General features: G+C 43.6%; 1 protein-coding gene across 1 annotated transcript in view; it reads left to right on the forward strand.

Moving 5' to 3' along the window:
- The first annotated feature begins 17528 nt into the window (after nucleotides 1-17528).
- Nucleotides 17529-27546, forward strand: part of NPFFR2 (neuropeptide FF receptor 2) — a 98349-nt gene continuing 88331 nt past the window's right edge. Inside the window, exon 1 of the mRNA XM_069976777.1 lies at nucleotides 17529-17608. The gene's annotated coding sequence lies outside the window, so the exon portion shown is untranslated. The remainder of the gene's footprint in view (nucleotides 17609-27546) is intronic.

The following is a 27546-nucleotide window of genomic DNA, read 5'->3' on the forward strand; positions in this document are numbered from 1 at the left end:
ACCATTTTGACCCCACAGGTATTACAGGAAAGTATTCAAAAGAAGACAGTAAAAATTAAAAACTCGAATTCTTCCAATAATATGTTCGTTTAGTTTGAAATTTCTCAATTTCACGAGGAACAAGAGGAAAAAAGTACCCCAAAATTTGTAACGCAGGTTCTCCTGAGTACAATGGTACCCCATATGTGGGCATAAACCACTGCATGGGCACACAGGAGGGCTCAGAAGGGAAGGAGCGCCAATTAGCTTTTTCAATGCAGATTTTGCTGCAGAAGTTTCCGAGCGCCAGGTGCGTTTGCAGTGCCCCTGTAGTGCCAGCGGAGTAAAATCTCGCCATAAGTCACTCCATTTTGGAAAGTGCACCCCTCAAAGTATTCATCTTGGTGTGTGGTGACCATTTTGACCCCACAGGTATTAGAGGAAAGTATTCAAAAGTAGACAGTAAAAATGAAAAACTCAAATTTTTCCAATATTATGTTCTTTTAGTTTGAAATTTCTCAATGTCACGAGGAACAAGAGGAAAAAAGTACCACAAAATTTGTAACGCAGATTCTCATGAGTACAATGGTACCCCATATGTGGGCGTAAACCACTGTATGGGCACACAGGAGGGCTCAAAAGGGAAGGAGCGCCAATTAGCTTTTTCAATGCAGATTTTGCTGAAGAAGTTTCCGAGTGCCAGGTGCGTTTGCAGAGCCCCTGTAGTGTCCGCAGAGTAAAATCTCCCAATAAGTCACTCCATTTTGGAAAGTGCACCCCTCATAGAATTTATTTTGGGGTGTGGTGAGCATTTTGACCCCACAGGTATTTGAGGAAAGTATTCAAAAATAGACAGTAAAAAGGAAAAACTCGAATTTTTCCAATAATATGTTCCTTTAGTTTGAAATTTCTCAATTTCACGAGGAACAGGAGAGAAATGTCACCCCAATATATGTAAAGCAGGTTCTCCTGAGTAGAACAGTACCCCATATGTGGGCATAAACCACTGCATGGGCACACAGCCGGGCTCAGAAGGGAAGGAGCGCCAATTAGCATTTTCAGTGCAGATTTTTCTGAAGAAGTTTCTGAGCGCCAGGTGCGTTTGCTGAGCCCCTGTAGTGTCAGCAGAATAGATTCCCCCCAAAAGTCACCACATTTTGGAAAGAGCACCCCTCAAAGAATTCATCTTGGGGTGTGGTGACCATTTTTACCCCACAGGTATTAGAGGAAAGTATTCAAAATTGGCCAGTAGAAATATAAAACTCGAATTTTTCCAATAATATGTTGGTTTAGTTTAAAATTTCTCAATTTGACGAGGAACAGGAGAGAAAACGTACCCCAAAATCTGTAACGCAGGTTCTCCTGAGTAAAACGGTACCTCATATGTGGGCATAAACCACTGTATGGGCACACAGCAGGGCTCAGAAGGGAAGGAGCGCCAATTTACAGGAGCAAAACCGCAGCTAGTAATGGTTATTAGAATAGCGCAGTTACTAAAATAAAATAAAAAAAAATAGATTACAGGTAATGAGGATGGTTGCGAACAACCTGGGGTGGTTATGGGCAACCTGAGGTGGTTACAGGTAATCTAGGGTGGTTACGGACAACATGGGGTGGTCACGGGCAACCTGCTGTGGTTACAGGCAACGTGGGGTGGTTACAGGCAACGCGGGGTGGTTACGGGCAACGTGTGGTGGTTATGGGCAACGTGTGGTGGTCACGGGCAACCTGCTGTGGTTACGGCAACGTGGGGTGGTTACAGGCAACGTGGGCTGGTTACAGGCAACGTGGGCTGGTTACAGGCAACGTGGGCTGGTAACGGGCAACATGGGCTGGTTACGGGCAACCTGCTGTGCTTACAGACAATCTGGAATGGTTACGGGAAACGCGGGGTGGTTACGGGCAACCTGCAGTGCTTACAGACAATCTGGGGTGGATCCGGGCAACGTGGGGTGGTTACGGGCAACCTGCAATGCTTACAGACAATCTGGGGTGGTTACAGGCAACGTGGGCTGGTTACGGGCAACCTGCAGTGCTTACAGACAATCTGAGGTGGATACGGGCAACGTGGGGTGGTTACGCGCAACCTGCAGTGCTTACTGACAATCTGGGGTGGTTACGGGCAACGTGGGGTGGTTACGGGCAATGTGGGGTGGTTACGGATAAACTGAAGTTCTTATAGGCAATCTGGGGTGGGTACCTGTAATCTGACATGGGCACCGCAATCTGGAGGGGGTCATTGGCAATTTGGGGTGGTCAGAGGCGACGTGTGGTGGTCAGAGGCGACGTGTGGTGGTCAGAGACGACGTGTGGTGGTCAGAGGCGACGTGCTGTGGTCAGAGGCATCATGGCGTGGTCAGAGGCATCGTGGCGTGGTCAGAGGCATCGTGGCGTGGTCAGAAGCAACGCGCGGTGGTTATGTGCAATCTGGGGGGGGTTACATGTAATCTGGCATGATTACGGGGAACCTGGGGGGTTATGTGCAACCTGGAAGGGTTACAGACAATCTGGGATTGTTACTGATAAACTGAAGTGCTTATAGGTAATCTGGGGTGGGTACATGTAATTTGGGGTGGTTACGGGCAATCTGGAGGGGGTCACTGGCAATTTGCGGTGGTTACGGGCAACGTGCGGTGGTTACGGGCAACGTGCGGTGGTTACGGGCAACGTGCGGTGGTTACGGGCAACGTGCGGTGGTTATGGACAACGTGCGGTGGTTACGGGCAACGTGCGGTGGTTACGGGCAACGTGCGGTGGTTACGGGTAATCTGGGGAGGGGTTAGGGGTAATTTGGGAGTAAACTGCAATTATTACTATAATAAAAAGTGTGTGTTTTATTTTTTTGTATGTTTGTCACTTTTTGTACTTTACATATTCATTTTCACTGTATTACTATGATTACTGTGATATTTTCTATCACAGTAATCATAGTTCAGTGACAGAGACCAAATTGGTCTCTGTCACTTTAAATTTTCAGAGTTGGCTGGTTGTGAAGCGCATGCGCACTTCATAACCAGCCAGGACATCGAGGAGGAAGGACGTATATGGGGAAGGGGGGGTGACTGGGGGACGGGGGTGACAGGGGGGGTGGGGGGGCGACTTGGGGGGTGGGGGGACATCACTTTTTATCCCCTGTCACCAATCATTTATGGTGACAGGGGATAAAAAGTGCCGGGAGCACATGGCACAAGCGATCAGCGGTATATAGTATATACCGCTGATCGCTTGTACCGGGACCAAACAGGGGGGTCCCCGATGACTGCCCCATGCTCTCCGCTACCTCCGGTGGCGGAGAGCATGGGGCTTTCATTCATTTTAACTTTTTCATCGCTGTGAACCGACGTTAACCGCTGTGAACCGGCGGCGGCCATCTTGGAAATGATGGCCGCCGGGGGAGGGGGGTTAGTTATCGGGGCACTAGGGAGGTCTGATCTGGGGTCTGATATACACTTATTTCATCTCCCCCCGCCGTAGATTCACGGCGGGGGGAGATGAAAGGCGGCGGCAGCACCGGTAATCCCCTTTACCGACGGCCGCCGCTATAACGTTAATAGTGGCGATCGTCGGTAAGGGGGGGGCCGTGACGGACCGCACACACTGCCCCAACCCCTCAGCTACCTCCGGTAGCCGGGGGGATGGGGTGGGGGCCGTCCCGGCCCCGCAGCCTTATTCTCTGCCATCGCCGTAAAAAGCTGATGGCAGCAGAATAAGGACCATTAGTGACCGCCGTAGAAAGCCGTATCGGCGGTCACTAAGGGGTTAATCTGTGAGTTGTGTATTGTAAAAAATAATATATCCCCATCTACCTATTTATTATTATTATTATTATTATTATTATTATTATTTATTTTTAAAGTTTCTTCATTCCAGAGTGCTATACAAATGGTAAGGGTTAACATACAGAATAACACAAAATCAATAAAAAAAACATCAATAACGTAATTGACAGACTGGTACATAGGACCTGCGAAGGGTTACAGTCTACAAGAATAGTACTACAATTTTAAAGACATAATAAGCTTAAATATTCTTATAATTTACGGTAACAATAACATAGCACCTAATAAACCGCTGCAGTATTAGGTGAATATGTCAACAGTATAAATCACTTATATGGTTGTGACATTGTAATTGCTCTAGATGTTTTCAACTGTTATTTATTCTCAATGGTACTTCAAAATGAAAAACACACATGGCCTATAGGTATTAACAGGCCACCAGTGATTAATGGAACCGCAGGTATAACTTGACGTTCTTAGAGTCTCATCCAGCCCCACAATAACCCCTGAGTTTGTCTGGATACAGGCAAACCTGCAGCTTCCACCATTGTCTTACTATTCGGATGAAGGAACAGTAATTAAAACAAACAATGTTTAATTGTTGTACCTTCCAAAACAACAGTGTAGGCTGCAGATATATTGTTGCTATGCCAGATATAACAGATTCATCTAATCTACTACACAAATACATGTAGATTTACCGGGATAAGTGCACATCATTCTAGTCCGATTGGGGGAATTTTAAGTGATACTGTCACCCCCATTTAGCTAAGTGTTGTTCTTAACAGCATCAGTTAGTCTTTGCAGCACATGTTAAAAATACCTTTGTTAATGTTGTCCTTTTCTTTTTTTTTCTTTTTTTTTTATTTAAAGGGGAACTGACAACACATATAGGCTTTGTTCACACAACGTCAAAAATATTGAAAAGGCGGACGATTTTCATATTTAAAATAACGTCTGTTTTTGTTGAGATTTGACTGACTGCAATGGCAATGCATTAAAGTCAATGGGAAGATGGACGTCCAATGCACACAATGTATGGAATAACGGACGATTTTGCCGCGGGCGTCAAAATAATAAACATGATCATTATTTTCGGACGTCTTTTGCAAACAGCGGACTTTTTTATTAGTTGTTCAAGCACAGTTTTTCTTTTGTCCTTTTCTCCGTTTTTACTATTAAATTCAATGGACTTTTTAATTAAGACACAACCAAAGGGCAATTAGTAATCCCAAACTAGAATAATGTACCAACAGCCGTCATTGTACTAAGGGGAGGTCAGACAGCTGAATGACATCTGTTATTTTAGACTTCAAATAACAGACGTAATTTTAAATGGAGCTGAAAAGACGTTGTGTGAACATATGCATATACTGCATATGCATATGCATATACTGTATACATGCTAACAGTTAAAAGTTAATTATTAAGCAAGCATTCTGTTTATACCTTTATCTGGATCCTCCATTTGATTCTTTGTAAAAATCAAAAAAATTTCAAGGAACAGTATGATAGAGGTCAAAGTGGAGTCTTACATCTGCGCCACTAAGATGTAAGGGTTCTATTAGACAGCCCGATCATAAACTGTAAACGAGCATTAATGTGCTAGATTGGCACTCGTTACATGCGCCATTACATGCGCCAACTATCGAGCCGCAAGGGCTGCACGGACATCGATAGCAATGTCCGTGCAGCCCTTGCCTTTAGTGTAAAATAATAAAGAATTAACTTACCATACCACATTCCCTGGTGTCCTCGGAGGCCTTCCCAAGTGTCTGGACTTACTGATCGTGCAGAGCAAGACATTTAGGGTGCATTCACACGTACAGGATTCGCAGCAGATCTGCAGCAGATCCGCAGCAGATCTGATGGTGCAGATTTGATGCTGTGTTCAATTATTTAGATGAAACCTGCTGCGAATCTGCTGCAGATCCGCAGCAGAAAATCCGCTGCGGATCCGGTATGTGTGAACGTACCCTTAGCTAAATAAAGGTGACAGTATTACTTAAAATGGAAGTTTGTTTAGGCTATTATAGTATAGTATAGGCTATTAAAAAAATAATAGTATAGATGTTCTTTTGTATTCCTTGTATAAACCTGTTTTAAATGATATGGCATGCAAGGGTTGTCTACCATTTTGATTCAGATTCCACTTCTGTTATGGTTTTCTAATGCTGCCTACATTAACCATGACGTCACTGGCTTTGCTGAGAAAGGAAGTTAAAGCGAATTTACCAGCAGTACATTGCTTTTCTGTTTTCACCATGAAAAGACCTTCCAAAAGCTTTCTCAATGACGCAGCTCCATTAGAATCATGATGTGGTTTTAGTGCTTCATGCTGTACCAGGGCTCAGTAATAGACCTGCGCCGTGTGCAGGAACCAGGCTGTGGTAAAGGAAAGATTAAGTTCACTTCCCTAACATCATAGAATATTATACAGTATGAAATACAGTTTCAGCGTATCACTTTTTCTCCCTATTACTGCAGTTATTAGAATATACAGGAGGGCGGTGTCAGGCTGCATCACACAGGACATGCTACAGAATCTATTTACTGCACTTTAGGTTAACGGGGTACCCTCCAGTCTGCTAAGTGAGGGGCACCTGGTTAAAGGGGTAGTGCGGCGGTAAACAATTATTCACAGAATAACACACATTACAAAGTTATACAACTTTGTAATGTATGTTATGTCTGTGAATGGCCCCCTTCCCCGTGTCCCACCACCCCCACCCGTGTACCCGGAAGTGTGGTGCGCTATACATACCTGTCACATGCCGACTCGTCTCCGATCTTCAGTCTGCGATGTCGTCTTCGGCCGAATCCCTCCGAGCGTCCTGAGTGCCGGCCGCCCTCTGCCGCGTCATTGACTGAGCATAACTGTGCTCAGCCAATCGCGGCTGAGCATCTGATGACGCTGAAGAGGGTGGCCGGCACTCAGGACGCTCGGAGGGATTCGGCCGGGCCGTCCGAAGACGACATCGCAGACTGAAGATCGGAGACGAGTCGGCACGTGACAGGTATGTATAGCGCACCACACTTCCAGGTACACGGGTGGGGTTGGTGGGACACGGGGAAGGGGGCCATTCACAGACATAACATACATTACAAAGTTGTATAACTTTGTAATGTGTGTTATTCTGTGAACAATTGTTTACCGCCGCACTACCCCTTTAAATACTGTATCTGAGTCTCCCATTATTTTAAATGGGGCTCGTTACTTGAGCATTGAAAAATACTCGACTCGAGTATTAAAGTGCTTGATCAACTCTAATCACTAACACGTCAGACACACCACTCCCCCAGATTGTGGGTACAGGGCCGCTTTAACAGTGACTTCCAAAATGGCACTTTAGAGGAACTTTAACCCTTTAATGAATGTGACATTTATTTTTGTCATTGGGTCCGTCAAGGGTCTATTAGACAAGTTTGCAGATTTTTCCAACCTCATACAGTGCGTTCCCCAGCTGCTTTTAGAGTGAACTCAGTACCGGTCCTTTAAGAGCGAATATGGTACCAGCCCTATAAGAGCTAATTCAGTACCAGCCCCTTTAAAAGTGAATTTAGTACCTGTCCTTTAAAGGTGACTTTGGTGTTGGCCTATTTAAGAGTGAAAACTCTACCAGCCCTCAAAGAGCAAATTCAGTAAGGGCCCATTAAGAACTAATGTGGTACCAGCCCTTTAGGCTTGAATTCAGTAATGGCCCTGTTGGGGTGTCTCTTGCATCTTTGGCTACAGTTGAATTACTTGTAGATAAGAAGTAGATGCCTGTACTCACAGCTTTGACGTACCGCCTATTGCTGGAACATATCACAAACTGTCAGGTCCAGGAATATTGGCCCCAGAAGAATGCATCCAGGCAGAGCTAATTCCTCGAGATTACTCAAGGAAGATTGAACAGTAGTCAGCGGGGCATTTTAGCAGAATAAACAACTTCTCCAAGGGGATAGTCCTTAGTCAGTAGAAAGGACTTCCTGAAGAATGGTAGAACAGAAGAGTCTACATAGACGTAGACAGGTGGAGCAGGGCCGCCATTAGGGCAGTACTAGCAGTACTGTTGTATGGGGCCTGGCCTATGGAGGGGCCGTGCTGCCTCCCACACACTTAAGTTTGTGAAAAGCCTGGTTTACACAGAGTGCAGGGGGAGGGGACAGCTCCCGCTGATGCAAGGGGCCCCCTCTACTTAACTCAAACCATGGGGCCCCCCTCCTCCCTGCACTCTGTGGACCGGGCTGCAGAACTCCCCCTCCCCCACGGACCGGGCTCCGTCCTCAGCAGCTCCCTGGCTCTGACACAGTGACTTCCGGCCTGAGTGCTCTCCCAGGAGACAGGAAGATGCAGGAGGCCCCCTCTCCTCTCTCCCTCTCAGCTGTGACGTCTTTTCCCTCCTGTATACAGCTCTGCAGTCGGGTGCAGAGGGGGAGGGGCTGCAGACTGGGCTGGGAGCAGAGACTTCTCTAGTGACCCCCCTGGAGCGTCCTGCATAGAAAGTAAGTGTGTGTGTGTGTGTGTGTGTGTGTGTGTGACCATATATCTGTGTAATCTGCATGTGTGTGCTTTTGTATCCATGTTTGTCTGTGTGCTGGTAGAGGTATATATGTAATCTGCATGTGTGCATCTGACACTATGTGTGCTGTCTGTATCTATGCTATGTGTCTGTGTAGAGGTATATATGGGATCTGCATGTCTGTGTATATGCATCTATGCTGTGTGTCTGTGTAGAGGTATATATGGGATCTGCATGTGTGTGTGTCTGTATCTATGCTATGTGTCTGTGTATATAGGTATATATGGAATCTGCATGTCTGTGTATATGCATCTATGCTGTGTGTCTGTGTAGAGGTATATATGGAATCTGCATGTCTGTGTAGAGGTATATATGGGATCTGCATGTGTGTATCTGCATCTATGCTATGTGTCTGTGTAGAGGTATATATGGAATCTGCATGTCTGTGTATATGCATCTATATGTGTCTGTGTAGAGGTATATATGGGATCTGCATGTGTGTGTCTGTATCTATGCTGTGTGTCTGTAGAGGTATATATGGGATCTGCATGTGTGTGTCTGTATCTATGCTATGTGTCTGTGTAGAGGTATATATGGAATCTGCATGTCTGTGTATATGCATCTATATGTGTCTGTGTAGAGGTATATATGGGATCTGCATGTGTGTGTCTGTATCTATGCTGTGTGTCTGTAGAGGTATATATGGGATCTGCATGTGTGTGTCTGTATCTATGCTGTGTGTCTGTAGAGGTATATATGGGATCTGCATGTGTGTATCTGCATCTATGCTATGTGTCTGTGTATATAGGTATATATGGGATCTGCATGTGTGTATCTGCATCTATGCTATGTGTCTGTGTATATAGGTATATATAGGATCTGCATGTGTGTGTCGGTATCTATGCTATGTGTCTGTGTAGAGGTATATATGGAATCTGCATGTCTGTGTATATGCATCTATATGTGTCTGTGTAGAGGTATATATGGGATCTGCATGTGTGTGTCTGTATCTATGCTGTGTGTCTGTAGAGGTATATATGGGATCTGCATGTGTGTGTCTGTATCTATGCTGTGGGTCTGTGTAGAGGTATATATGGAATCTGCATGTGTGTGTCTGTATCTATGCTGTGTGTCTGTGTAGAGGTATATATGGGATCTGCATGTGTGTGTCTGTATCTATGCTGTGTGTCCGTAGAGGTATATATGGGATCTGCATGTGTGTGTCTGTATCTATGCTGTGTGTCTGTGTAGAGGTATATATGGGATCTGCATGTGTGTGTCTGTATCTATGCTGTGTGTCTGTGTAGAGGTATATATGGGATCTGCATGTGTGTGTCTGTATCTATGCTGTGTGTCTGTGTAGAGGTATATATGGAATCTGCATGTGTGTGTCTGTATCTATGCTGTGGGTCTGTGTAGAGGTATATATGGAATCTGCATGTGTGTATCTGCATCTATGCTATGTGTCTGTGTATATAGGTATATATGGGATCTGCATGTGTTTGTATCCGTGTAGTTTCTCTATGTTGGCATATTTGTGTATCCTGTAATCTGCCTATCTGTGTGTGTATACATGTATTGGGGATCTATATATGTAATCTTCCTGTGTTTGTATCTATGTGATGTGTTTGAGCATACTTGTGTATAGGGCTGGGCGATTAATTCGCTCAGAATGTTAGAATCGTTTTGATTTTTTGTGAAAATCATAAATTCGATTTTCACAAAAAATCATTGAGGGCCGGACGGCGAGCGGCCGAGCAGCGAGAGAAGAGGGGCGGGTGGCCGAGCAGTCCAGAGATGGGCAGTGTGGGGCCGGCGGGCGCTGCCGTGAATGGGGTGGAGGCCATGGCAGGTGGATGAGGTCAGGAGATCCAAAGAGGAGAGAGACTGAGAGCAGGGCGCCCTCTGCCGCCTGACACCCCGCTGTCCCCGCACACTGACTGACTTCCCGCACTTTTATTATAGCGGGGACGGGATTACTCATCTCTTCCTGCTCTGATAGAGGAGAATGGCCGCCAGAAGTGCTGGGGAAGTGTCACCACACCAGCTCACACGTGACTGGCCAGCTACTGCCAAACTACAGCTCCCAGCATGCCCTGACAGCCTGTGTATAACTATTACTGCCAGCATGCCCTGACAGCCTGTGTATAACTACTACTACCAGCATGCCCTGACAGCCTATGTATAACTACTACCCCCAGCATGCCCTGACAGCCTATGTATAACTACTACCCCCAGCATGACCTGACAGCCTGTGTATAACTACTCCCAACATGCCCTGACAGCCTGTGTATAACTATTACTGCCAGCCTGCCCTGACAGCCTGTGTATAACTACTCCCAACATGCCCTGACAGCCTATGTATAACTACCCTCAGCATGCCCTGACAGCCTATGTATAACTACTACCCCCAGCATGCCCTGACAGCCTGTGTATAACTACTCCCAACATGCCCTGACAGCCTATGTATAACTACTACCCTCAGCATGCCCTGACAGCCTATGTATAACTACTACCCCCAGCATGCCCTGACAGCCTGTGTATAACTACTCCCAACATGCCCTGACAGCCTATGTATAACTACTACCCTCAGCATGCCCTGACAGCCTATGTATAACTACTACCCCCAGCATGCCCTGACAGCCTGTGTATAACTACTCCCAACATGCCCTGAAAGCCTGTGTATAATACTCCCAAAATGCCCTGACAGCCTGTGTATAATACTCCCAAAATGCCCTGACAGCCTATGTATAACTACTACCCCCAGCATGCCCTGACAGCCTATGCATAACTACTACCCCCAGCATGCACTGACAGCCTGTGTATACTACCCCCAGCATGCCCTGACAGCCTGTGTATACTACCCCCAGCATGCCCTGACAGCCTGTGTATAACTATTACTGCCAGCATGCCCTGACAGCCTGTGTATAACTACTCCCAACATGCCCTGACAGCCTGTGTATAGTACCCCCAGCATGCCCTGACAGCCTGTGTATACTACCCCCAGCATGCCCTGACAGCCTGTGTATACTACCCCCAGCATGCCCTGACAGCCTGTGTATAATACCCCCCAGCATGCCCTGACAGCCTGTGTATACTACCCCCAGCATGCCCTGACAGCCTGTGTATACTACCCCCAGCATGCCCTGACAGCCTGTGTATAATACCCCCAGCATGCCCTGACAGCCTGTGTATAATATCCCCAGCATGCCCTGACAGCCTGTGTATAATACCCCCAGCATGCCCTGACAGCCTGTGTATAACACCCCCAGCATGCCCTGACAGCCTGTGTATAACACCCCCAGCATGCCCTGACAGCCTGTGTATAATACCCCCAGCATGCCCTGACAGCCTGTGTATAACACCCCCAGCATGCCCTGACAGCCTGTGTATAATACCCCCAGCATGCCCTGACAGCCTGTGTATAATACCCCCAGCATGCCCTGACAGCCTGTGTATACTACCCCCAGCATGCCCTGACAGCCTGTGTATAATATCCCCAGCATGCCCTGACAGCCTGTGTATAATACCCCCAGCATGCCCTGACAGCCTGTGTATAACACCCCCAGCATGCCCTGACAGCCTGTGTATAACACCCCCAGCATGCCCTGACAGCCTGTGTATAATACCCCCAGCATGCCCTGACAGCCTGTGTATACTACCCCCAGCATGCCCTGACAGCCTGTGTATAATACCCCCAGCATGCCCTGACAGCCTGTGTATAATACCCCCAGCATGCCCTGACAGCCTGTGTATAATACCCCCAGCATGCCCTGACAGCCTGTGTATACTACCCCCAGTATACCCTGACAGCCTGTGTATAATACCCCCAGCATGCCCTGACAGCCTGTGTATAATACCCCCAGCATGCCCTGACAGCCTGTGTATAATACCCCCAGCATGCCCTGACAGCCTGTGTATATTACCCCCAGCATACCCTGACAGCCTGTCAGTTACCCCCAGTTCCCCTAAGTCACCCCCAGTCTTCCCCAGTCACAGGGGGATCGAGAATCGTCCAAATTAAAAATAAAATTGAGATTTTATTTTTTGGCCATATCGCCCCGCCCTACTTGTGTATATCTGCCTATTTGTACAGTATGGGTTTGCACATCTATTATATATTTATGTCGTGTGTATTTCTGTGTGGTAGTACAATATATGTCCTGTGTGTAGTGTGTGGATATGTAGCACATGTATATACATTGATGGATTATACTGTAATATGGGTGGTATAGGGGGCAATCCAGGACTCTCAGGGGGCCCATAGCTGCTCACACTCTCCATATTGTGTTGCAGCCCCCACTCTACATGCCCCAGATTCCCAGACAGTCGCTGTATTCCAGTGGCAGGTGACTTCACACGTACAGTATTTCAGCAGATTTCATGCTGCAACTTCCGCAGCAAAATCCGCTGCAATACTGTCATTTCCTATGAATCTACATTCTTGCAGCAGATTTTTCATTCCCTGTGACAATGTAGCCCCTGCCACTTAATCCACCAGCTGCCGGGCTAATATGTCACCTAGCTGCGCTCCCATTTGCTTCTTTGGGTCCTTGGCCTCCTGCTCAGCCACTGTGAGATGTCCAGCCGCAGCCACTGATTGGACGTCAGGGAGCCAGGAGCCAGAGAAGCAGGCAGGAGTGCGGCAGTGGTGGGTTAAGTGAGCAGGGGCTACATTTCCGCAGCGAATTATCTAAAGCCATAGGAATAACACTACAGAGCATCACAGCTGTGGAACTCACAGTGTGAAATCTCCTGTGATACTGTATATATGAAGTTTGTATAAGTGTAGGATGCTGGAAAAGTGCAAAGCCTAAGATTTTTGTCTGGCAGATTCTGCGGAGACGAGGCCGATAGAAAGAGAGAAGGAAAGTGAACGACTCCAAACGAAGAAGACGTCACCTGTGAGTCACTGGATGTAGCTACACTGTAGTGACTATATGGGTCTAATGTTGGTCTTTATATTGTGTTTTGTATAATAAGCAGTATGATAGTGCTATCCAGTCATTTGGGTGTCGGAATTTGTGGTCATGGTGTTGCTGTAGGATTTTCTGGTCATTTTATTCAGTATTGATATATGGCAGCATTATTCAGTCAATTGGGGTGATCGTATATGAATATATGATGTGTCAGTATTATTTGTGGAAAAATGACATTTTCAGCCATTCTTGCATAAACCAATAGTTATTTTTAAGGCTGAAAACATGGCCTAACTGACTTGTAATTTAGCACATATTATGGTCTTTAAATAGCCAAACGTATGTCCTGAGTTTACGTTTTTTTGGATTATTGCATTTGGTAATGTGGGGGCCCAGACAAGTTGGCAGTATGGGGCCCTGGAATTCCTGATGGCGGCCCTGAGGTGGAGTTCCGCTTTAGTGGTAGTTGCCCCTGGTGGTGTTTAGCAGGCCAGAATTCTGCTAGCAGGAACTGGCAGAACCAGGATACAGGTTGTTAGGCACATGGGTGCCTGACCACAAGGACCAGGCCTTGGGAAGGAACTCTGGTTGGCAGGATCTGCTCAGGAACAACACTAAACTCCAACTAACCAGAAGGACCCACATGTGCGATGCCCTGACCCGTGAGGGCCACTCCGCAGTGCAGGTGTTACTAGCAGGCAGGAACCGGGCAGCTGCAGGGTATAGAGTTGTCACGGTACTGGCACGAGGGTGGCACAGCTGTAGGCCGGTCTGCGGTTTTATGCGGGATACTGGGCATGCGATTCTTCGCTGTACCTAGTCGGGGCACCAGATAAGGGACACCAATGCCAGAGTTCAGTAACAGTGGTGGTTACAAGTTTATTGTAACTGAGGTAACTGATAGTAACAGTCTGTTCCGGATGCAACCGGGTATATAGCAGGTTTAAACAGACAGAGCAAAGGTGGTGCTGCATAGGCTGAGGTGAAGCGTGCCGGATGATGGGAGTAGTAGTGATAGAGGAATAGAGAGGCTGGGGGGATTAGAGTTCTTGCGGTGAATATCTTGAGTTGATGAGGAGATTGAGAACAGGAACGACACCCAGATGAGAGGATACTCCAGGAACTTGAGCAGGCGGACAGCCAGGAACTGCTACAGCAGAGCACCAGCCACTCTTCTAAAGGTGAAGAGGGCCGCAGGAACACATCTGTCCTCTCTGAGGTAGAGGGCAGAACTCACACAGACATCCTATCCCCTTTGTGGCAGGGAATAGGCTGACTTGCAAGAGGAAGTCACAAAGCTCAGGGAATAGGCTGACTTGCAAGAGGAATGGCCAAAGCTCGACGGCCATTGGAGGAACCATGGTTACAGGGCACGGTCACATGATCACCAGCCTTTGCATACCACTGCATATAGTTATGCACACAAGATATACACATGAAACTGAGAGTAATAGGCATTACACCGTAAACAGTTGCAGTGCATATAGTTTCCAGGACAGGCATCGCTATAGCAATAAAAGTAACTTAAAGTGAGAAACTGACAGCATGTTCTGGGACACTGCACATGTCTGTCCCCACTAGCTATTTGTAGGCCAAGACTGGGCTAGTTTCCTATTGGTGGACAGCAGTCTGAGGTACCTTGGTACCCAACAGGTTAGAACCTTCTAGAAGCAGAGTGGGAGGTTGCTGGAAATCATTCTCTCACACTTAGGGTATGTTCACAATTAGCAAATTCACTGGAATTTCCGCCTGCCTCAATGTCAAACAGTGTGTCTATGGGAGGGCTCGCGCACCTCCGCTCTCCACGGCAAGAATTGAAATGTCAATTTTTTGAGCAGAGGCGCACAAGCCCTCCCATAGACTGAGGCAGGCTGGATTGCTTAGTGTAAACATACCCTTAGGGCCAGTTCGCAGCAAGGATAGTTCCAGCACTGAGTCGTCCAAATTCAATTCCTTTATCGTAGCATAGCGGAAAAAAAACAACAAACAATAAAATCCTGATGATCGCTGACATGTTTTAGTCTATTTTAAACCTCAATCATAGCAGGGCCAGTTCACACTGTGAGTAAATGTGGTGGAATTTGGCAGCAGAGAGTTCTAGTGTGCCTTAGGCTGTCTATGCCTCCGCTCCAGCCGCTCTCCGTGCAAAGAATTGACAAAATCTACTTGGACTACATATAATAATAATAATAATAATAATAATAATAATAATAATAATAATAATATAATTTTTTTTTATTAAGACAAGGTATTTTGGTGTCTACCCTGCCTACCCCATATATAAGCCCTGATTAAAAGTGATGTCACTGCAATGAGATATTGATTTTACAGCATATAGGCAATGGAAACAAAGAAACAGCACAGAAATACTAGTAATAGAGATATGACAGTAATGCTGCACACAGTGATGGCACCAGAGATAATACATACAGGGAAGTCACAGCGAATGAAAATAGAAAAAGTTATTTCCTAGGATGTGGCCTGATAACTCTGCACAGGTATAATAATGATAGTAATGTCATATTAGTAGGGATAGTAATGTACATGGGCATAGCACCTAGGTATTACAGTACAGGAACACTAGTAATACTTCTATCCATATAAGCTGCTATTTATAATTCTTAGTGTTTCCTTTCATAACTCCTTAGTTGTGCTTTCATTGTGTTGCATTTACATTGATCATATATCATATATGTCATATAATAAGGTAATAACCAAGGAAATCAAACTATCTATCTACACACTCTAAGGCTTCACACAACGTACAACTACGGCCGTAGTTCTCGCCGCAGAACTACGGCCGTAGTTTTGCGGGGTGGAACAATGCCTATTGATGAATGGGATCCTGGTCGGAGCGTACACACATCCTATACGCTCCGGCTGGGAGCCCATGCGAGGCCGCAAAAAACAGTTTTCAGTTTTCTGCGGCCAGAATTCAAGGAATTCCAACTGCAGAAAGATCTGTCAGTTCACACAGTGAAGGGAGCGGCTCCGGCCGCGTGCTTCACTGTGGGCTATGGGAAGCTCTGATGCTGGCACGCGCTGATGCACCCCCATCAGAGCTCTGCGGCCGGACGGATCATCCGGCTGGCACTTAAGTACCGGCCGGGATGATCCGGCCAGAGACCGGGGTCATGGAACGGCTGGTCTCTAATGGTGTGTGAACATAGCCTAAAGATGTGTGTGTGTGTGTGTGTATATATATATATATATATATATATATACACAGTGGTACCTTGGTTTAAGAGCTCCCAGTTTTTCAAAATTGCAACTTGGTTTAAGAGCATTGCTTTGGTGTAAGAGCTTTCTGTACTGGGTAAGAGCGTGAGTGGGGGAGGGGCATGGTCTGCATAGCGTGGTCTACAGCCCTGTACTCTGACCCTGGAAGTCTCCCTCACCTTCCAAATCATAGCAGATCCACTTCAGGCTGGGGCTTACATCAGGGGACAGGACTGGGGAGGTAATCTCTTCATAGCTGTAACCCCTCTCTCCCCGGACAGAGAGTACAGCTGTACTGCGCCCGCACCTGCCCCGCTCATTCCTTCATGCTCCCTGCAGTCTCCGTCCGCCCTTGTGTTTCCCATCCTCTCCATTACTGTACAGTAACTTATAATATAACATATTCTGCTGTTTCTGAATGTTTGTTTCATCTGTTTTACATGTTATTCAGAATAATAAATCTTATTATTTTTGGGATGTGGAACCATTTGTCTGCATTTCTATGACTTCTTATTGGAAAATTAGCTTTGGTTTAAGAGTGGATTTGGATTACAAACACGGACCCAGAACGAATTATGCTCGTAATGCAAGCACCACTGTGGACAGAGAGAGAGAGAGAGAGAGAGAGAGAGAGAGAAAGATGGATGGATGCCAGGCACTATATAGGAATAGAACACAAGTATACATGGTCCAGGTGCCTGCACCATCAGTAACTCCTCCTTACTATTATTACTATTTGCAAACAACCCTGTGCTCCCATCCTGCAGTCTATTAGCTGTGACAAGTGGGGGCTGTCCCCTCCTCCCCATCCAGGCTGCTGGAGCTCTCAGCATCCCACAAATGATATGAGGAGTTGCAGGGAGAATCACACCCACCATCCAGGCAGCTCTTTCATAAACCTATGACGTGAAGCCTCCATCATCACAGACTCCACTCCCAAAAACAAAAGAAGGGAGGTGAAAACGTGCTGCTGTGCTGCCTGGGCACTGCCTGCCTATATCTCCTGCCTATATCTGGGAGAGGGTGGCTGCTGACTTAGAGCAGCTCCTGCACTGGACATAACAGCTGCTCCCTCTGCAGCCTGGAGCTGGAAAGTAGCTTCCTCCAGGTTTCTTCCCAAGAGACATATCAGTATAAGTATAGGAGACAAACCTGCTGCTGAAGAAGTCCATCTTATACTCCTGACCTGCCAGATCCCTCACTGCAGGTATGTGCATGCACCTGGTCTACAAGTCCTCCTCTTGGCAGATTGTATTGGCTAAGAAAAGTATTTTAATGAAATTAACATCATCTATATATCTAGCACTATATTACTATATTACCCAGGATTTTTATTATAGTGTACAGTGTATATAGTGTATAGTGTAGTGTATAATGTTTACTACATGCCTTAAGTACAGATGGGGGTCATCTGAAAATAGATGTGTGGTCAGAACTGCAACATGTCATTGTAAGATTATATAACACTCTATGACAATGTAAACTATTTGTTGTTCTTGTAACAAATTGTGTTATGTTAAGGACCATGTCCAGGGGGACTTGCTATATTCTATCAGCTGTGACTACAACAGTCATGTTGTGTCCATCTGACATTTTCCACATAAAACAATGGGGAACAACTGCAGCAATGTTACAGTATGAGACTGTAGAGGTCATGAATCTAAAGTGGTATTGTGTTACTACATTGTGTTGCTTATTGCACTGCTGCTTATGTGGAGGAATCAGTAACAGGATTTTAAGGTCACTTCATATATAATAACAACTTGAGAAAGAGACGTCTGGTCCGATGAACTTGTATCCAATGTCTGATGCGCATAATGTGAGCTACTGAATGATCTATAGAACAATATATTATGGGGCTACTTAATGAAAACCATAAAGGGCAGGGTAAATGAAGACTGGCCAAATGAATGGAGGGTCCTCCACATAATACACTCACCTCATTTGTTATACTTATACTTGTAAAATAAAAATACTAAGAATAGGTTATCAGCTACTGTATTAGATGGTCATTTGGAAAATGCTTTCAGTATGTGTTCAGATAGTAGATGAAAGACAATAAGGTTCAACTAACAATCTGTCTTTGAGAAGAGCAGTATATTGCTCACATCTATCTAGCTAGCTAGCTAGCAATTTTGTAATGTAATTGCTCTTTTTAAGGGGTTGTCCCACTAACAACATTTATTTCCTATTCATTGATAGGTGATAAATGTATGATTGATAAAGGTCTGACAACTGGAGCCCCCCCCCCCCCCCAGACATCATAAAACTAAGGTTCAGAATCCCGCTGTTTTGATTGGAGCTGTAGTTATGCATGGGCACTGCCACAACATCTATCTATCTATCTATCTATCTATCTATCTATCTATCTATTCATTATCTATCTATCTATCTATCTATCTATCTATCTATCTATCTATTTATCTATCTATCTATTCATTATCTATCTATCTATCTATCCATTATCCATCTATCTATTCATTATCTATCTATCATCTATCTATCTATCTATCTATCTATCTATCTATCTATCTATCTATTATCTATCCATCCATCTATCTAATATCTATCTATCTATCTATCATCTATCTATCTATCTATCCATCCATCTATCTATCTAATATCTATCTATCTATCTATCTATCCATCCATCCAATATCTATCTCCTATCTATCTATCTATCTATCTATCTATCTATCTATCTATCTCCTATCTATCTATCTATTTATCCATCCATCCATCCATCCATCCATCCATCCATCTAATATCTATCTATCTATCTATCTATCTATCTATCTATCTATCTATCTATCCATTCATCTATCCAGTATCTATCTATCTATCTATCTATCTATCTATCTATCTATCTATCTATCTATCTATCTCTTATTTATCTATCCATCCATCCAATATCTATGTATCTATCTATCTATCTATCTATCTATCTATCTATCTCTATCTATCTACCATCTTTCTATCATCTATCTATCTACAGTATCATCCATCTAATATCTATCTATCTATCTATCTATCTCCTATCTATCTATCTATCCATCTAATATCTATCTATCTATCTATCTATCTATCTATCTATCTACCATCTTTCTATCATCTATCTATCTATCTACAGTATCATCCATCTAATATCTATCTATCTATCTATCTATCTATCTATCTATCTATCTATCTATCTATCTATCTATCTATGTCATCTATCTATCTATCTATCTATCTATCTATCTATCTATCTATCTATTCATCCATCTATCTAATATCTATCTATCCATCTAATATCTATCTATCTATCTATCTATCTATCTATCTATCTATCTATCTATCCAGGGTACACACCATCAATCAGTGGAGTAAAGTATAGATCAACCTCCAATACAGATCCAGGTTTAGCTAGATAAAGAATTCCATGTTACTTAAAACCTGTTACTTCTACTTCAATCTGAACTTGAACAAATTCATCACAATGCAAAAAGCAGTAAGTTCATTTGAATAATACCCTTAGTACAGTCACATAGACATTTTGTTTCTAAGCAACAGACTACAAACTGTCACTTTGTCAGTAAACATTGTAAAACAAAAAAAAAATGTTTATAGCCTGTTGCTAAGGAGCAACTGTGAGCAGTTGGTAGAATTTTATAGTATATGGTGAATGTTCACATTTGGCTTGTATTCAGCATTACCGTCCTGGTTGTATGTTCTATCCATAGTGATGGTAACAGTGACAGCTATAACTGGGATGTCGCCTAGAACTTGATAGGGAACCTATATATAGGGAACCTTTTTAGCATGAAGACAGTGTCATTCAGCATTCTAGTGCCTAATGTCACGATTGTAACCTTTTTAAAGAAAACTGTGATTATATATATATATATATATATATATATATATATATATATATATATATATAAAACAAAAGTAAAGGTGGTACATTTGATATGTCTATATATATAGTAGTTTTAAATATATTGCATATATATTTAGTGGTTAGCTTTAGTACAGCAGAAATCAATGAGCACATTTCCAAGGTGTCCACTGCAAATCAGGCTGGCGGCAGGTTTCTAATATGGTTACATGGCTCTAAGTCACTTTATTTAAGCCACATGGATGACTTGCCTTAAAATCAATATGATTTAGCAGCCAAACACACAGAAAAGAACCACCGAGACATAGATGGCTCTTAACCAATGTTGACACTTGCTTTAAAGAGCTAGAAAAAAAGCTGGAGTACTACCTCTACTACAATGTACTACAGCTCTTAGTAATACATTTGCTGACCTAGTCATTTCTGTTCAGATAACAGCTGTATTGATTTCCTTTTCCCATTCAGCTTCTGTGCGTGCCTTTTACTGCAGCAGTCGTTCCACAGTTTTCCGTAGATTGCCATGTACAACATATTCTGCCTATATAGAAGCTTTAAAAATCCCAAATCGCAGTATGCAGTACACATACTATTGAGATTTATCAATGTTGGGGACTATCTCTATTCTGTGCAGCACATACAAGAATAAAAGACACATTAATGGGATGCATGCCCTGTACAAAACTCCAAAAAAAAAAAAAAAAAAAAGACATCCATTATAGCTGAGATTTAAAGGAGAAGTCCGGCAAAATTTTTTATTAAAGTATTGTATTGCCCCCCAAAAGTTATACAAATCCCCAATATACACTTATTACGGGAAATGCTTATAAAGTGTTTTTTTCCCTGCACTTACTACTGCATCAAGACTTTTCTTCCTGGATAAAATAGTGATGTCACTTCCCGGATAACATGGTGATGTCATGTCCCGACTCCCAGAGTTGTGCGGGCTGTGGCTGCTGGAGAGGATGATGGCAGGGGGACACTAAGGGGCACAGGGCACTGGAGGGACACTGAGCATCCCTCTGCCATCATCCTCTCCAGCAGCCACAGCCCACACAGCTTTAGGAGTCAGGTCGAGACATCACCATGTTATCCAGGAAGTGACATCACCATGTTATCCAGGAAGTGACATCACCATGTTATCCAGGAAGTGAAGCCTTGATGCAGTAGTCAGTGCAGGGAAAAAAGCTCTTTATAAGCATTTCCCGTAATAAGTGTATATTGGTGATTTGTATAACTTTTGGGGGGCAATACAATACTTTAATAAAATATTTTGCAGGACTTCTTTAATTGACTGCAATGCATTAAAGTCAATAGAATGACTGACGTCCAATGCACACAGTATAATAAAATGACGGACGTTGTCTGCGAGGACATGACAAATATTTTAAGACGTGGTGCTGATTGGTGTGCACATGTGCAAAGGTCCTGCACCAACGTGGAAGTCCAGAGCAATGCTAGCATATCTCGATGTGTACCATGTTTTAACCCCTTCACGTCAGCCATCTGTATATATACGTTCCTATTGCACGTGCCCCGTGCAGTAGGAATGTACATATACGTTCCTGACTGACAGGGGCTTTGTGATGAGAACGGGATCGCTGCAGGGACAGCGATCCCGCTCTCATCTGTGTACAGCACCGGAGATAATGAGGATCAGCTGCGATTCCGCCCCCCAAGATGAATTCTTTGAGGGGTGTACTCTCCGAAATGGGGTGACTTGGGGGGATTCTATTCTGTAGACATTACAGGGGCACTGCAAACGCACCTGGTGCTCAGAAACTTCTTCAGAAAAATCTGCAGAGAAAATGCTAATTGGCGCTCCTTACCTTCTGAGCCCCGCTGTGTGCCCATACAGTGGTTTATGCCCACATATGGGGTACCGTTCTACTCAGGAGAACCTGCGTCACAGATTTTGGGGTGAATTTTCTCTCCTGTTCCTCGTGAAATTGAGAAATTTCAAACTAAAGGAACATATTATTGGAAAAATTCGAGTTTTTCATTTTTACTGTCTACTTTTGAATACTTTCCTCTAATACCTGTGGGGTCAAAATGCTCACCACACACCAAGATGAATTCTTTGAGGGGTGCACTTTCCAAAATGGGGTGACTTATGGCGAGATTTTACTCCGCTGGCACTACAGGGGCACTGCAAACCCACCTGGCGCTCAGAAACTTCTTCAGCAAAATCTGCATTGAAAAAGCTAATTGGCGCTCCTTTCCTTCTGAGCCCTGCTGTGTGCCCATACAGTGGTTTATACCGACATATGAGGTACCTTTTTACTCAGGAGAACCTGCGTTACAAATTTTGGGGTACTTTTTTCTCTTGTTCCTCGTGAAATTGAGAAATTTCAAACTAAAGGAACATATTATTGGAAAAATTCGAGTTTTTCATTTTTACTGTCTACTTTTGAATACTTTCCTCTAATACCTGTGGGGTCAAAATGCTCACCACACCCCAAAATGAATTCTTTGAGGGGTGCACTTTCCAAAATGGGGTGACTATGGGCGAGATTTTACTCCGCTGGCACTACAGGGGCTCTGCAAACGCACCTGGCGCTCAGAAACTTCTTCAGCAAAATCTGCATTGAAAAAGCTAATTGGCGCTCCTTCCCTTCTGAGCCCCGCTGTGTGCCCATGCAGTGGTTTATGCTCACATATGAGGTACCTTTTTACTCAGGAGAACCTGCGTTACAAATTTTGGGGTACTTTTTTTCTCTTTTTCCTCGTGAAATTGAAAAATTTCAAACTAAACGAACATATTATTGGAAAAAATTTGAGTTTTTCATTTTTACTGTCTAATTTTGAATACTTTCCTCTAACACCTGTGGGGTCAAATTGCTCATCCTACCCGAAGATGAATTCTTTGAGGGGTGTACTTTCCAAAATGGGGTGACTTATGGGGTTTTTTCTCTCTGCTGACACTACAGGGGCTCTGCAAATGCACCTGGCGCTCGGAAACTTCTTCAGCAAAATCTGCAATGGAAAAGCTAATTGGCGCTCCTTCCCTTCTGAGCCCCGCTGTGTGCCCATGCAGTGGTTTACGCCCACATATGGGGTACCGTAGTACTCAAGAGAACCCGTGTTACAAATTTTGGGGTGCTTTTTCTCTCATGTTCCTTTTGAAAATGAGAAACTTTAATCTAAATGTATATATTATTGGAAAATTTTAATTTTTCATTTTTTTACGGCCTAATGGTGAATACTTTCCTCCAGCCCCTGTAGGGTTAAAATGCTCATTATACCCCTAGATTAATTCTTTAAGGTGTCTAGTTTCCAAAATGGGGTCACTTATGGGGGGTTTCCAGTATACAAATCTCCTAAATCAACTTAAAATAAGAACTGGTCCCTAAAAAAATCAGTTTTGGAAACTTTCACGAAAATGTGGTAATTTGCTGATAAATTTCTAAGCCCCGTAACACCCTAAAAAAGTAAAATATGTTTATGAAATGAAGCCAGAATAAAGAGGACATATTGGTAATGTGACTTAGTAACTAATTTATGTAATACAACTTTCTTTTTTTAGAAGCAGAGAATTTCAAAGTTCATAAAATGCTAATGTTTTCAATTTTTTATGATATTTTGATGTTTTTCACAAAAAACACACAAAGTAGTGACCAAATTTTGCCACTAATATAAAGTGCCATATGTGACGAAAAAACAATCTCAGAATCGCTAGCATACGTTAAAGCATCACTGAGCTATAAGCGCATAAAGTGAGATAGGTCAGATTTTGAAAAATGAGCCTGGTCTTTTAGGTGCAAATAGGCTTGGTCTTGAAGGGGTTAAGTATCCTGGAGGTTTGAAAAAGAGAGCCCAGCGCTCTCGAAACGCGTTACCTGTGGATATACACCAATAAAATTTGCTTCTATACTTATGGTCTGCGCGGGGACATATCTCCCTGTTTCATTTGGATTCTACATATGACTACGCATACCCGAGGGTTCTGCGTCTGAGAGTCTCCTGCAGCGGCCAAGTATAGATTATACCATTTACATGCTGTTATAGTGGTTGTGGCTTCTCACAAACACATCAGGTGAGCTTAAACCTGTGTGCAACTTCATCGCTACGGTGCTTTTAAGTATACAGTGTCACCCTATGAGGCGCTCTGCCCTGTGTTTTTTCTGTTTCCCCATTTGCTAAATATTTTAAAACATCTTTTGCGAACAGCGGGCGTAATTTTTTCCTTATTAACACACAGTTGTTGTTTTTTTTCACCGTCCTTTCACCGCTTTTACTATTAAATTCAATGGACTTTTCAATGAAAGGGGTTATAAAAACATGGCCACTTTTTTTTTATAGACAACACGACTCTTGTCTCCAGTTCAGGTGCGACTTGCAATTAAGCCCCATTCACTTCAATTGAACTGAGCAGCAAAACCCCACCCAAGCTGGAGACAAGAGCAGGGCTGTCTCTGGAAGAAAGTGGCCATGTTTTTATAGCGCTGGATACCCCCTTTAAAGACATATCCAAAGGCCAATTAGTCCACCTAAACTAGAATAATGTACCATCAGCCGTTATTGCTCTGACGGGCGGCCAAACAGTGAAATGACGGACGTTATTTCAAACTCAGAATGACGAATATTATATATGGGGAGGAAAAACACGTGTGAACATAGCCATCCACCTTTCACATTCTACTGGAAGTAGGAGAAAGGGCCATTGTGTCATACCAAATGCATACCTTTTTAAAGGTTTGCTAAAGCTTTTGATTTACACCTTATCATATTGCTGGCTGAATGCATTTGCTCACTATAAAAATCAGGTTTGACTGTAGTTTCCCCAGTTTCCCAGCCCCCCGCTGCAAGGTTAATTAGAAAACAAAATCAATTTTTGACTACTTGACCTTGCAGATTCCACATTTACTTAGTCAAGGAATATTCATCAGTGACCAACTAACATAGGGATAGTAAAGCAGCTCTCAAGTATATGTACTGTCAAATAGTACCATAAAGCTTAGCTGGGTCTGTGGTGAGCATCCTGCAGACACTCATTGACAAAACAATAAAAAATGCATTAAGATATAAATGTTGGATTGATGCAAAACTCAGCATGCGGTTATGTCTCTGGAGATATGTTAGGGTATGTTCCACATGTTGGAGTTTTATTGCATAACTCAATAAAGGAAAGGGGTATTTCACTCAAACTTCACTTTTGATATGTTGCTGCCCAAGCTTAAACCAACAATTCCTTCCATACTTGTAATTATCTATTCAGTCTCCTTCCTCCAGTTCTGAACTGCTGCTTTCTGCTGAAGACACAAAAATCTGTGTGTGAGCCTCTCTCTGTCTCTCCCTCCTCCCCCTCCCAACTGATATAAACCAGTACCTAACAGGCTTTATCTGAAACACTGTAGCTTCTTTGTAATGCTGGGAGGGTTAATCTGAGGTCAAGTTGTTATTGAATTCACTGTGATTAATCCTCCTGGGGTTACAAAGAAGCTACAATTTTGCAGATAAAGCCTGCCAGGGACTTTCTTACATCAGCTGTCTCAGAAGGGAGGAGGGGGAGACAAAGAGAAAGGCACACACATAATTTTTTGTGTTTTCAGCAGAAAAAAGGCAGATTAGGACTAGGGGAAAGAGACAGATTAGATAATAACAAGTATGAAAGGAATTGTTAGTCTTGCCATGGAAGGCATAAAAAATACATTTATGCAATACTTTGGGGAGCAAGTACCCTTGCTCCCCAAAGTATTCCATAGATGTATTCATTCAATAAAGCATACTGTACACTACACTACATAACTTTACATAGACATCTATAGACACAATAAAGTCCCATAGACTGCTGGACACTCCATAGGAATTACACCTTTGGTCGTGACGTCACTGAGAGAATTCTAACACTTCCTGATCTACTAAATTAAGGGAAATAGCCCTATATGCGCATTTCCCATAATTAATGTACATTAGAAATTTGTATAACTTTTCATAAGTAAGAACATATCAAAAATTAATTTTGGCCGGACTTCTCCTTTAAACATAACTTTTCATATGTTGCTGCCCATGGTGAGACTAATGCTGCGTTTACACAGAGCGATAATTCGCCTGATTGTACGATTAACGATTTCGAAGTAACAATTTTTTTTTTTTTACGATCAGTATTTAGACAGAATGATATATCGAATGAAAAAATCTTTTTGCGATCGTTTAAGTCTATCTCGAACATAGATTAAATCGGTGAACGGCTGTTTACATGGAACGATCTGCGAATTTTTTGCAAATGACCAACGGCGATTTGAGAACATGTTCAAAGGTCAAAATGAACGTTTTCTCGCTCATCGTTCGCTGCGTTTTACACGTACAATTATCATTCGAGTTCGATTGTTATTGTGCAAATTCGCACGATAATCGTTCTGTGTAAACGCAGCAAAAGATTTCCTTCCATACTTGTTATTATCTATTCAGTCTCCTTCCCCCAGTTCTGAGCTGCAGCTTTCTACTGAAGACAGAAAACTTTGTGTGCGCTTTTCTCTCTATCACCCCCTTCTCCCCCCTTTCTTCTGAGATGGCTGATGTAAACCAATCCCTGGCCAGTTTTATCTGTAACTTCGTAGCTTCTTTGTAATGCCTGGAGGGTTAATCTGAGGTCAAGTTGCTGATGATTATCCCTCCCAGAATTACAAAGCTGCTACAAAGTTACAGATAGGGACTTGTTTACATTAGCTGTCTCAGAAGGGAGGGGGAGGAGGGGAAGACAGAGAGAAAAGCTTACAGTTTTTATGTCTTCAGCAGAAAGCTGTGGCTCAGAACTGGGGTAAGCAGACGGAATAGATAACAACTATGAATTATTGAATTATTAGTCTCACCATGGTAAGCAACATATGAACAGTTATGTTTAAGTGGAAAATCCCTTTAAGACAAATATCCAGTCATGAGTTCAAAAACTGTATGTAGGTTACTGCCTACAGGGTAAACACCCTATTAGACAGCCCCCGTTAGATCAGTGCTTGTTTACAGGCTTGTTACAAGCTTGCCCTATTACAATGGGCTATATATGTTTCTCAGATTTATTTTAGTTCAGCTCCGGTACAATAGAGCTGTAACTACACCTTATCCAACTGAGAAACAATTGCTGTTTAGTCATTGATTCAGGCTGCTTCTCTCTTGCTTCCCCCGTAGCTCTGCCTTATGTATACAGTATGCACAATTATAAGTGTATATATAGGCATATAAATTTACTAGAGGCTCGCCGAGATGCCAGCGCAGTGAGAAATGATCACCAGGGGCAGGGGCGTAGCTAGGATTCACGGGGCCCCATAGCAAAA

The sequence above is a fragment of the Dendropsophus ebraccatus genome, chromosome 7, assembly GCF_027789765.1.
Source record: "Dendropsophus ebraccatus isolate aDenEbr1 chromosome 7, aDenEbr1.pat, whole genome shotgun sequence".
Lineage (NCBI taxonomy): Eukaryota > Metazoa > Chordata > Amphibia > Anura > Hylidae > Dendropsophus > Dendropsophus ebraccatus.